At 40.1% G+C, this 13,273-nt stretch overlaps 1 protein-coding gene across 31 annotated transcripts in view; it reads left to right on the top strand.

Moving 5' to 3' along the window:
- DLG1 (discs large MAGUK scaffold protein 1) overlaps positions 1 to 13,273 on the top strand; it is a 395,120-nt gene that overhangs the window by 152,749 nt on the left and 229,098 nt on the right. The gene's annotated exons all lie outside the window — the stretch shown is intronic.

Below are 13,273 nucleotides of genomic sequence, written 5' to 3'. Positions count from 1 at the left end.
ACCGAAATGCTGGTGGGTGCTCTTCTGGGGGCCTGGATGTGAGTGTGGCACCCGTGGGCACCGCGTTGGGAACCACTGATCTACAACATCTCCTGAAGGACGCTCCCTCACTCTCACAGACCTTGGGGGACAGGCCAGTCCTTGCTTACAGACAGCCCCCCCAATCTGAAGCAAATACTCACCAGCACAACAAAAACACCAACATGGGAACCAAACCCTGCAACAAACCCCGGTGTCAGCTCTGTCCATATATCTATTCAAGGGACACCATCATAGGAACTAATCACATCAGACACACTATCGGGCTCGTTCACCTGCACATCTATCAATGTGAGATATGCCATCATATACCAAAAATGCCCCTCTGCCATGTACATTGGCCAAACTGGACAGTCTCTATGCAAAAGAATAAATAGACAGAAATCTGACATCAGGAATCATAACATTCAAAAATCAGGAGGAGAACACTTCAATCTCCCTGGTCACTCAATAGCAGACCTAAAAGTGGCAATTCTTCAACAAAAAAACTTCAAAAACAGACTCCAACGTTAAACTACAGAACTGGAATTAATTTGCAAACTGGACACCATCGGATAAAGCCTGAATAAAGACTGGGAGTGGTTGTGCCACTCTCATTACCACTTCAAAAGTAATTTTTCCTCCCTTGGTATTCTGCTGTCAGTTGAATTGTCTCGTTAGATTAACCTCTCATTTGGTAAGGTAACTCACATCTTTTCGTATATTTATGCCTGCTCCTGTATTTTCCACTCCATGCATCTGATGAAGTGGGTTCTAGCCCATGAAAGCTTATGCCCAAATAAATTTGTTAGTCTCTAAGGTGCCACAAGGACTCTCTCTTTTTTTTTTTTTTTTTTTAAAATAAAGGGAAAGCTTTAAAAAAAAAGATATTGCAAGTAAGGAAACTGTTTCTGTACTTGTTTCATTTAAATTAAGATGGTTCAAAGCAGCATTTTTCTTCTGCATAGTAAAGTTTCAGAGCTACCGTAAGTCAATATTCAGCTGTAAACTTTTGAAAGAACAGCGATAATGTTTTGTTCAGAGTTATGAACAACCTCCATTCTCAAGGTTTTCGTAACTCTGGGGTTCTACTGTACTGGGTTTGTAGGAACCATATATAAGGGATCTGTTGTATTCCTCTGCCATCCAAGATAGAGACGACAATTATGTGGCCCTACTGGCAAAATACACACAGTCTGTTTGTGAAACTGTCAGAATTTATTGAAATAAAAAGGGACAATATAAGATAAACATCTCTGAGGGGGGTCTCATCGCCAGGACGGCCTTCTGGGCTTCTCTTGACTCTGCAGACACGGCAGCACAATCCATCTCTATATTTACCCTTTGGAGGCCAAAACTCGTTTGCTGACCAAACGGATGTGTCCTTACACATCTTAAAGGACTCCCGGGCATCTAAGTACCTGGAAACAAAAAGAAACAAGGCAGGTTTTACAACCAGAGATTCTGGGCTAACCCATACTCTCAGCCCCAAGGATAGTATGGTTCCACTCCTTGTCTTACTTGAAGGCTAGATCACTGACTAGGTCTGTGGCAGTGAGTCTTCCTTTCAGAGATCCTCCAGAGTTGTCTCGTCCAGGCCCATCAGCCCAGGAGCTGAATCCAGCTCTGGCACAGTTAACGGCTTCATTTTCCCCACAGATGATTCTGCAGTGCCTGGCTCTTCCCCCTCTTCAGTACCTTAGGATTTCAAGGCATGCCAGGACCTTTTGCAGTGCATGACCTTGTCCATACATATGTTTATGAAGCACTATGCCATCACAGCATCTTCCAGGTTGGATGCAAGTTTCAATATGGCCGTCCGGAAGCCTTGTTTAGATAGACTTGGAACCCTGCCTCCAGGGGGTACTGCTTGTGCATCATGTAGGTGGAATACATGGCTACATCTACTCAAAGAAGAAACAGTTACTTACTGTAACTCTGGTTCTTTGAGATGTGAAGCAGATGTGTATTTCATACCCAGCCTCCATCTTCTCTGGGTGTTTCGTGAAAAGGAACCAAGGGGGTTTGGGGTGGTGCCACTTCTAATAGCCAGGGAGGGGCTATGGCCATGAGGCATGAGCACCATCCCTTTACCCATACTGCTAGATAGTGCTGCTAGTGACTGTTGTTTTAAAAAAGCCACATTCACCTCTTCTTCTGGGTTTGCTGGTCTATAGTAGACAGCTACCATGACATCACCCTTGTTTTGTACCTCTTTTATCCTTATGCATAGACTTTCAACAGGTCTGCTTCCCACTTCTGTCTCAACCTCAGTGCAAGTGTATACATCTTTGATATACAAGGCAGCACCACCTCCCATTTTACCTGCCTGTTCTTCCTGAACAAGCAGTACCCTTCTATACCAATAGTCCAGTCATGTGAATTATCCCACCAAGATCTGTCATAATTGTGATGCCAGTTGTCATGCCAGTCATCATAATTATGTTTATTCAGTAGTATTTCTGGTTCTTCTGATTTATTCCCTGTTTACATTAGTATACAGACAACTAAGATGTTAATTAGATTTCCCCTCTATATTTCCTTCTGTCTCTCCTGTGTCCCTGCTGTGATTACCCAGGTTCTCCCCAGATTCCTACCCGTCACTGAGGTCTGCATGTTTTGAACATACTGTGGGTTTTTGTTTCCTGCTCCCATCAAACCTAGTTTAAAGCCCGCCACGCTAGGCTGACCAGTCTGTATCTGAAGATACTCTTTCACTTCCTTGATAGATGGACCCCATTTCTGTTCATTAGTTCTTGGCACAGCATCTCATGGTGAAGGAAGAATTTATTTAGTGTGTTTCCATAAATGTAGATAGTTGTAAGTGATCAAAACATCTGTAAAATAATTATTAAAATGTTTTTAATTTTCTTGTCAATGTCAGCGTAAATCAGTGGAGATCTTGTTGTTAATGAATAGGCTGTGCCACGTATGTGTTTTTTGTGTGCTTAATATCTCATATATTTAAAATGTGTTATAAAATAATTCCTTAGTCACAAGTGTATCAGAATTAATAGACTTACTGCCACTTTCTACATGATTCTGATAATTGCATTAAAAAGGAACAGAATGGAAAATTTACCTTTGTAAAATAAGCTTTTACTCAGTCCAAAGCAAAGACATTGTCAGGATTTGGGTAATTTTTCATTTCCAATTTCTTTCAACAGCCTTTACAGTGTTATTAACCCCAGCAGTATAGCTCTCTGCCAGTGCAAGAAACCTGAAGGAGATACTGTGTGTCAGCTTACAGAGCAAACATAAATAGCATAGGTATTGATAAGAAAGTAAGGTTTTATGAATTTATTTGTTTTAATAATCAAAGATTTTCTCTTTGATATGTGCAAGAACATTAATGAAAATTGTATTTTTAAACCTCTACTTCCATTCATAAGCTTGGGAGCACATACAATTGGCCTGATTTTGTACATTTTGCACATGCAGAAATGGGAGGGATGATTTTGCTGACTCCTTGGTGGCATGCATCTGACGAAGTAGGTATTCACCTACGAAAGCTCATGCTCCAAAACGTCTGTTAGTCTATAAGGTACCACAGGATTCTTTGCTGCTTTTACAGATCCAGACAACACGGCTAATTAACGGCTACCCCTCTGATATATGCATATCTCAGACATCCTGGAATTCCAGCCATTCTGGATTTTCTCCAGCCTTCAGCCAAGTATCATTGAACATCAGACGTCTGCTTCAAGTAGCGCACTATTCACAGGATCCTCGGGCTCCCTGGCAGATAATCCACAGGTAGCCAGACTTTGAGCAGTCTAATTAGCCATCCCAGAGGTCCAGTCACTCTTTCCAAAATGGAATCTACTGATAATTTGAGGGCCCTGACTTCTGTGTTGGCTTTTTATTTATCCATTAAGACAGTGTTTCCCAAACTGGGGTTTGTGAAATGTTACAGGGGGTTCTTGGGGGAAAAATTCCCTAATGGTGGACAGAGCTGTCCCTAGGGACCCTGAGCAGGATGGGACACTGAGGAGACTTAACCTTCAAGATTCCGTATAAGAAATGGAAAGGGAGGTGGATATTGTTTTGCTGTTTTTAAAATTAAATAGGCAGCTAGTATTGTTTTTAAAATTATTATGAAGAACAAGTTTAAGCTTTGTTGTAACATGTGTCGTTTGCCTGGAGTTCAAGACCTGAATGCTTATGTATGAGGAACTCTTTGAGTTGGCTTTTTAAATACCTTCATGCTGTTTCACATCTGATACTCCTTGATGAAACATAGGAGCCTTGTCTTGTAACAGGCTTATCAAAGTGATAAAAGCTACAAAAGTGAGGTCTTGGAAGAGTATTGCCATTTTCATAATGCAATAACAATACTATAATGATAAATAATAATTAATACATAGTGTGTAATAAACATGTCATGAAAACAAATTTTATATTTTCAAGATCGCTGCTTTTATAATTTATACTCACGTAAAGGAGAAAATCCCTAGAAATATTCATTTGTAAGAGGGGGTTCATGAGACTTGACATTTTAGTGAAAGATCTTCACAGGTTGTTAAAGTTTGGGATCCACTGCATTCAGATTTGTCTTTTAGTATCTGTTATGTCCACCAGGTGAGTGTCAGAGATGGCAGTCTTGTGTATATGGGAGCCTTCGTGTATGTTCCATGAGGACAAAGTGGTGCTCAGGTCACCAGAATCCATTCTTTGTAAGGTAAATCCTTCCTTCCACACTTCCCAAGAGGCTATGCTTCCTTCATTTTGTCCAAAACTATAACACCCAAAAGGCATGGCACACCTTGGTGGTCAGAAGAGCATTGAAAATCTGCCTCAAGCATGAAGAATCTACAAGAAGGCTGGGTTCCTTATTCATGTCCTTCCACCCAAAGTGCCATGGACTGAGAGTTACCAAATCCTCCATCACTATGTGGTTTAGACTATGTATTTTGGAAGCCGACAAATCATCAGAGGTTCCTGTCCTGGAAGGGGTCAAGATGCACTCCATGAGATCCTTAGCAGTGTAGGTGAAATGAACAAGTGCGTCCACTTTGGAAATTTGCAAAGTAGCCTCTTGGTCTACAGCTAACACCTTTGTTAAGCTTTACAAAGAGGACTTACTTATTTTTTGCAGAGGCTTCCTTTGACGGGAAGGTGCTGAAGGTGGTAGCCCAGAAAGAATATAGAACTTTGAGCAAGCTCATTAAAATGAGGGGTTATCCTCATCTACTGAACTCCTATTTTCATATCCCTCCCTACATCTGATGACTTGAAATGGAGCCATTACCATAGGACCATTTGTCTGTGGTCTAATGTACATAATTATTCTGTGTCTGTCTGTCTGTTAATGATATTATGCAAGCATTATAGGTTGGGAATAACTCATCTAGTGGCAAGTAGGAGCAGAGGGGGTGTGGTCAGAGTATGTGGAGCCAAAACAATGATTTGTTTCTGTGAAGCTGCAGGGGATCAGCCCAGAGGTCTAGACTTGTAGGAGATGCCTTTACCAGAAAGGAAATTATTGGTAAGAAATTTTCCATTATAGTTAAAAACTCAAGGAGCTCAATCTTATTGCTGGAAGATTCTCTGCACCTCGTCTTTAAACCATGATTTGAGAACTTCAATAGCTCAGACACAGCTTTGATACAGGAGTGGGTGAGATTCTGTGTCCTGCATTGGCAGGAGGTCAGACTAGATGATCATAATGGTCCCTTCTGACCTTAAAGTCTATGATTCTATGATAAAAATTGGCCTCACTGTAAAATTTGGGAAGGTGGGGGAAGAAGAGGAAGGAGACTTACAACAAAGAATTACTAATGCGTAATTTCCCTTTTGCATTTAAGTTATTCCAAGTAATCGTCACTATTATTGATATCTTCCCAACATTCTATTGTCATTACTTTCTCTTTCAATTTATTTATTCATTGTTGTCTTGCTCAGTTTTAAGTTCAAATGAGTTCATTGCAGTATACTGTTAGTGGGAAAAACTAGATTAGAGAATCAATTTGTTGGCTGAGTGGAAATCAAAATCGCCCTCATTAAAGTTCAACTGTGCCAGCTGTGCTTCTTTAAAATGGAATTTTCACTAATGGTATTTTAATGAAAAAATGATGTGCAGTTGAAAAAGTGCTCCCTAAGGTACAATTAGAGGAATGGTACTCATTCCTTCTCTTAGTAAAATCTGTGGAAATCCAGAATCTTCCATTGATTTCAGTGCAACTGCTTTTGGATTCACGAGTGTCCAAGTGTTTTGTGTCTGATACAGAAATTGTTTTAAAGTGTTGAGTATACTGAGTATAGAGCAGTGGTTCTCAACCAGGGGTACATGTGCCCCTGGGGGTACATACAGGTCTACCAGGGGGTGCATCAGCTCATCTAGATATTTGCCTAGTTTTACAGTAGGCTAATAAAACACATTAGCAAAATCAGTAAATACTAAAATTTCATACAATGACTTGTTTATACTGCTCTGTATTACTATACACTGAAATGTAAGTACAATATTTATATTTCAGTTAATTTATTTTATAATTATATGGTAAAATGAGAAGCAAGCAATTTTCAGTAGTAATGTGCTGCGACTCTTTTTTGTATTTTAATGTCTGATTTTGTAAGCAAATAGTTTTTAGGTGAGGTGAAACTTGGGGGTACGCAAGACAAATCAGACTCCTGAAAGGGGTACAGTTGTCTGGAAAGGTTGAGAGCCACTGGTATAGTTAGGGCCCTACCAAATTCACAGTCCATTTTGGTCAATTTCACAGTCATTGGATTTTAAAAATTGTAATTTTTCGTTATTTCAGCTATTTAAGCCCGAAATTTCTCAGTGTTGCAATGATATGGGCTCTGACCCAAAAAGGAGTTGTGGTGGACTCACAAGGTTATTGTAGGGAGGGTTGCAGTACTGCCACCCTTACTTTTCTGCTGCTGATGGTGTTGATGCTGCCTTCAAAGCTGGAGAGGGGCAGCTGCTGCCCAACAGTCCAGCTCTGAAGGCAGAACGAAAATCAGCAGCAGCTCAGAACTAAGGATGTCATAGTGTGGTATTTCCACACTTACTTCTGTGCTGCTGCCTGCAGTGCTGGGCCTTCGGTGAGCAGCTGCCATTCTTTGGCTGCCCAGCTCTGAAGGCAGCAGCACAGAAGTAAGGGTGGCAATACCATGACTCCACTAAAATAATCTTATGACCTTCCTGCAACTCCCTTTTGGGTCAGGACCCCCAATGAGAAACGCTGGTCTCCCTCGTAAAATCTGTATAGTATAGCATAAAACTATACAAAAGACCAGATTTCTTGGAGAGAGACCAGATTTCACAGTCTGTGACTCATTTTTCTTGACCATGAATTTGGTAGGACCCTAGGTATAGAGGAGTACCAAACAGTGGCACATAGAAGTATAGGTAAGAGACTGCTCTCTATCTGCTGGCCATTGCCATAAGTCAGGGTTATTTTCTAACATAATAAAAATGTAAAACTTAAAAATCTGAATAAATATAAATTAAGCTATGTAATTGCTAAATAAATATGTATACATATAGAACATCCTCCAGATTAACAAAAAGAAGCACCAAATTTAGTGTAAAAGATATATTTAGTTGCAAATCAAACAACTGAATGTACAAATGCGAAACATAATTAAAATCTATGATTTAAATCAAGGTTTTTTATGTGGCAGAACTGGTTTTTATTAGTGCTGTCAAGCAATTAAAAAAAATTGTGATTAATCACACTGCTAAACAATAATAGAATACGGTTTATTTAAATATTTTTGGATGTTTTATTCATTTTCAAATATATTGATTTCATTTATAACACAGATTACAAAGTGTACAGTGCTCACTTTATATTATTAGTTTCTGATTACAAGTATTTGCACTGAAACCCCCCCAAAAGAAATAGTGTTTTTCAATTCACCTAATACAAGTACTGTAGTGCAATATTTTATCATGAAAGTTGAACTTCCAAATGTAGAATTATGTAAAAAACAAAAACAAAACTGCATTCAAAAATAAAACAATGTAATATTTTAGAGCTTGCAAGTCCACTCAGTCCTGCTTCTTGTTCAGCCAATCACTCAGACAAACAAGCCTGTGGCACCTTATCGACTAACAGACGTTTTGGAGCATGAGCTTTCGTGGGTGAATACGCACTTCGTCAGATGCATGTAGTGGAAATTTCCAGGGGCAGGTATACATGCAAGCAAACTAGAGATAATGAGGTTAGTTCAATCAGGGAGGATGAGGCCCTGTTCTAGCAGTTGACGTGTGAAAACCAAGGGAGGAGAAACTGGTTTTGCAGTTGGCAAGCCATTCACAGTCTTTGTTTAATCCTGAGCTGATGGTGTCAAATTTGCAGATGAACTGAAGCTCAGCAGTTTCTCTTTGAAGTCTGGTCCTGAAGTTTTTTTGCTGCAGGATGGCCACCTTAAGGTCTGCTATAGTGTGGCCAGGGAGGTTGAAGTGTTCTCCTACAGGTTTTTGTATATTGCCATTCCTAATATCTGATTTGTGTCCATTTATCCTTTTCCGTAGAGACTGTCCGGTTTGGCCGATGTACATAGCAGAGGGGCATTGCTGGCATATGATGGCGTATATTATATTGGTGGACGTGCAGGTGAATGAACAGGTGATGGTGTGGCTGATTTGGTTAGGTCCTGTGATGGTGTCGCTGGTGTAGATATGTGGGCAGAGTTGGCATCGAGGTTTGTTGCATGGATTGGTTCCTGAGCTAGTGTTACTATGGTGCGATGTGCAGTTACTGGTGAGAATATGTTTCAGGTTGGCAGGTTGTCTGTGGGCGAGGACTGGCCTACCACCCAATGCCTGTGAAAGTGTGGGATCATTGTCCAGGATGGGTTGTAGATTCCTGATGATGCGTTGGAGGGGTTTTAGCTGGGGACTGTATGTGATGGCCAGTGGAGTCCTGTTGGTTTCTTTCTTGGGTTTGTCTTGCAGTAGGAGGCTTCTGGGTACACGTCTGGCTCTGCTGATCTGTTTCCTTATTTCCTCGTGCGGGTATTGTAGTTTTGAGAATGCTTGGTAGAGATTTTGTAGGTGTTGGCCTCTGTCTGAGGGGTTAGAGCAGATGCGGTTGTACCTCAGTGCTTGGGTGTAGACAATGGATCGTGTGATGTGCCCGGGATGGAAGCTGGAGGCATGAAGGTAGGCATAGCGGTCAGTAGGTTTTCGGTTTAGGGTGGTTTAATGTGACCGTCACTTTTTTGCACCGTGGTGTCTAGGAAGTGGACCTCCCATGTAGATTGGTCCAGGCTGAGGTTGATGGTGGGGTGGAAGCTGTTGAAATCGTGGTGGAGCGTTCTTTGCTGCTTTTACAGATCCAGACTAACACGGCTACCCCTCTGATACTCAGACAAACAAGTTTGTTTACATTTGCCAGAGAGAATGCTGCCCGCTTCTTGTTGATAAGGTCACCTGAAAGTGAGAACAGTGTTTGCATGACACGGTTTTAGCTAGCGTCACAAGATATTTACATGCCACATGTACTAAAGATTCATATGTCCCTTCATTCTTTAAATACCATTCCAATGGACATGCATCCATGTTGATGACAGGTTCTGCTCGATAACAATCCAAAGCAGTGCAACCCGACTCATATTCATTTTCATTATCTGAGTCGGATGCCACCAGCAGGAGGTTGATTTTCTTTTTTGGTGGTTTGGGTTCTGTAGTTTCCATATCAGAGTGTTGCTCTTTTAAGACTTCTGCAAGCATGCTCCACACCTCGTCCCTCTCAGATTTTGGATGGAGGGGGATTAGTTCAGTGATTAGAGCACTGGCCTGCTAAACCCAGGGTAGTGAGTTCAATCCTTGAGGAGGCCATTTAGGGAACTGGAGTAAAATTCGGATTGGGGATTGGTCCTGCTTTGAGCAGGAGTTTGGACTAGATGACCTCCTAAGGTCCCTTCCAACCCTAATATTCTATGATTCTTAAACCTTGGGTCCAGTATTGTAGCTATCTTTAGAAATCTCACATTGCTACCTTCTTTGTGTTTTGTCAGATCTGCAATGAACAACATGTGATCGGTAATCATCCAAGACTGCCATAATATGAAATATATGGCAGAATGTGGGTAAAACAGAGCAGAGAACATACAGTTCTCCCCCAAGGAATTCAATCACAAATATAATTAACACATTATTTTTTTAACAATCATCATTGGCATGGTAGCATGTCTTCTGGAATGGTGACCAAAGCATGAAGGGGCATACAAATGCTTAGCATATCTGACATGTAAATACCTTGCAATGCTGGCTACAAAAGTGCCGTGCAAATACTTGTTCTCACTTTCTGGTGACATTGTAAATAAGAAGAGGCAAGTATTCTCTCCTGTAAATGTAAACAAACTAGTTTGTCTTAGCAATTGGCTGAACAAGAAGTAGGGCCGATTGGACATGTAGGCTCTGAAGTTTAACTTTGTTTTGTTTCTGAGTGCAGCTATGTAACAAAAAATTTGTATATTTTTAAGTTACACTTTCATGACAAAGAGATTGTGCTACAATACTTGTATGAGGTGAATTGAAAAATACTATTTCTTTTGTCATTTTTACAGTGTAAATATTTGTAATAAAAAATAATATACACTTTGACTTCAATTACAATACAGAATACAATATATAATGTAGAAAAACATCCAAAATATTTAATAAATTTCAATTAGTATTTTATTAACAGAGCAATTAAAATTGAGATTAATCATGATTTTTTTTGAGTGAATCACAAGAGTTAACTGCAATTAATTGACAGATCTACTTTTTATACTTGGAGGTACTTGTGCTTTTTCTATTGGCCAGATACGTAGAATTTCTTGCAAGTCTGGGTCATTTTTGTGTTTCTCATCTGATCTTGTCAAATTTTATTTTGGAAATGAGTTGTACTTGAGGGATATTTACTTGGCAGTCATTTTCCTATATTCTGTTGAAAGTTCTACAGGCTCTATATTTCCCATTTAAGAAGTGTTTTTGGCAACTTCATGATCATTTTTAAAATTGAGTTGGAGCTTTGTACAAAGTTTTCTATAATGTAGACGTCAGTGGTTTATGGCCTGTTTCTATATCAACTGATTTCTACTGCTAACCGTTATTTGTGAAAACACACTCTTACCCAGAGTGTCAGCATTTCTTTTCCAATTGGAGCACTGATCTGGTGTATTTTAGTCAGTGGTTTGGAAGCATGTGCCTCTGGAGATTTATCTTGCAGAAAAGTCAGCGAGTTTGCACGGACTGAGATTTTTTGAGATTAACAAGGAGCCTAAATATTTCTGGACATGGTGCTTTTTTTAAATACTTGTTTTAACTCTCTTGCCTTTCATCCTAATACCATTCTGTACTGTCCTTAAGTAGCATTTTGAGTTGAGCATTTTATTACTTGTGACAAATTAAGAATGAATTTGCATAGATGTGTTAATATGCTCCCTGTAAGGTGTCCTGGTTTTGGTGGGTGTTTCTATTTGTAGAATTGCCTCCTGTTTTTTTGGGGCTGAACTTTCCTTTCTGTGCATCTTTCCTACACTAGCCACTGGAATATTTCTATGCTAACTGCATTGCCACTAATCTTTTTTCCAGCAAACATCTTTGTGCCTTCTGCCATGCTAGAAAACTCCCTGAAACAGTCTGCCTAGCCACTATCTTCTCAAAAATCCCTCCTTAAAACTCATCTCTGTCATGAAGCTTTGTCTCACAATTTTGCAGTTCTCTATAAATCTGCCATAATGAGGTGCACCAGCGGATGAAGCCCTGCCAGTGTATAAACCTTAACTAACAGTGTCTATCGGAATTCTTTCATGCCCCCTTCTATTACTCCCCTCATCATTTGCGAGCATTCTACAGCAAAGCCATAAAAGGGACATAATGCTCCGGCCACCTCAGTTCCTTCCAGCCAGCAGCTTTGACAGACTCAGAAACTACCTTTTTCTCAGATCTTTAAGAAATGCAAATCAAATTGTTGTAATGAGTTTTAAATCCAGTGTCTTTATTTAGACCATAATTTTTAGGGTCTAGCAAAGTTCTGAATTTAAGCTCCCAGGCTTGTCTTTTGAAAACGTTGTGCAGGTTTCCTTTGAGGTGAGGACTGATAGGTCAGATATAGAGTGATCACTTTGATAAAAGTGTTCGCCCATAGGTGATGGAGTGTTTTTGTCTTTTATCATTTTCCTGTGCGACTTCATTTGAGAGCGCAGTGATTGTCATGTTTCAGCCACATAGTTGTTGTTGGGACATTTAGGGCAGTGGATAAGGTACACCACATGGTGTGGTAGGCATGTGTAGGACTCTTGGATCTTGAAAAGTATGTTGGGCAGGGGGTAGCAGTGGAGATATGTCTGCTGGTTTTGCATCTGTTGTTTTGTCAGGGTCTGGTGCTGTTTTGAGTTGGTGTATCTAGACTCGATCACTACACTGGGATTATGGTTTTACAACAATCTGTAACCTACTAGTCCGCACTTTTGTCCTACGACTTCAGGGGTGGCAACAAGCTACTTCTTCTTGAATGGTCCCTTAGAACAAGGGCAGTACATAGAAAGACAGTGGACCAAATTTGGATTGCTAGATGATTTTGAATGGATCGCAAAATCTTTTTGTTTACTTAATATCATTATTGTTCTTTTTATTTTCTCGGGAGTCTGGATCTTGATTATAGCGTGATCAAGAAATTTGGACCTTGGTAAAAAAGAATTGATTACCCCTGCATTAGAATATATGCTAATTACTTATGCTAACCTGCCTGTTTGATCTTGCATGTAGCTGTGACTCTCAGTACCTTTCCCAGACCTGAGGGAGAGCTCTGTGTAGCTCAGAAGCTTGTGTCTCTAATCAATAGAACTTGCTCCAATAAAAGATATTATCTCATCCACTTTGTCTCTCCATTAATCATTCAAGACATATCTGTGCTATATATCCCTTATGTTAACTCTAGCCTGTATAATAGCCTCCCTCTCGGTGAAGGATTGGTTTTCAGACTTTAACCTATAAGATGCACCCTTCCATATTTTTATAAGGTGTTCTTATCACAGGCACCTTTGATTTACTATAGGGAAGGAACTTTACTGGTGCAAAATCCTCCCATTTGGCCTGTCCGCAGCACCCAGTGTTTTTCCAAAGTTGTGGTAGCAGACCATTTAAGAAGAGAAGGCTTACATGTTGACCCATACTTAGATGATTGGCTAATGAAAGAATCAACAAGGGATCATCTTAAAGAAGTTTTTTCCCACACAAACATCCTCTTCCAGAGCCTAGATTTTCTGATAAATCAGAAGAAATTGATCTTAGAACCTACAAAGA

This window comes from Gopherus evgoodei, chromosome 9, assembly GCF_007399415.2.
Source record: "Gopherus evgoodei ecotype Sinaloan lineage chromosome 9, rGopEvg1_v1.p, whole genome shotgun sequence".
Taxonomy (NCBI): domain Eukaryota; kingdom Metazoa; phylum Chordata; order Testudines; family Testudinidae; genus Gopherus; species Gopherus evgoodei.
The sequence above is the reverse complement of the archived record's forward strand: the minus strand, read 5'-3'. Positions and strand labels throughout refer to the sequence as shown.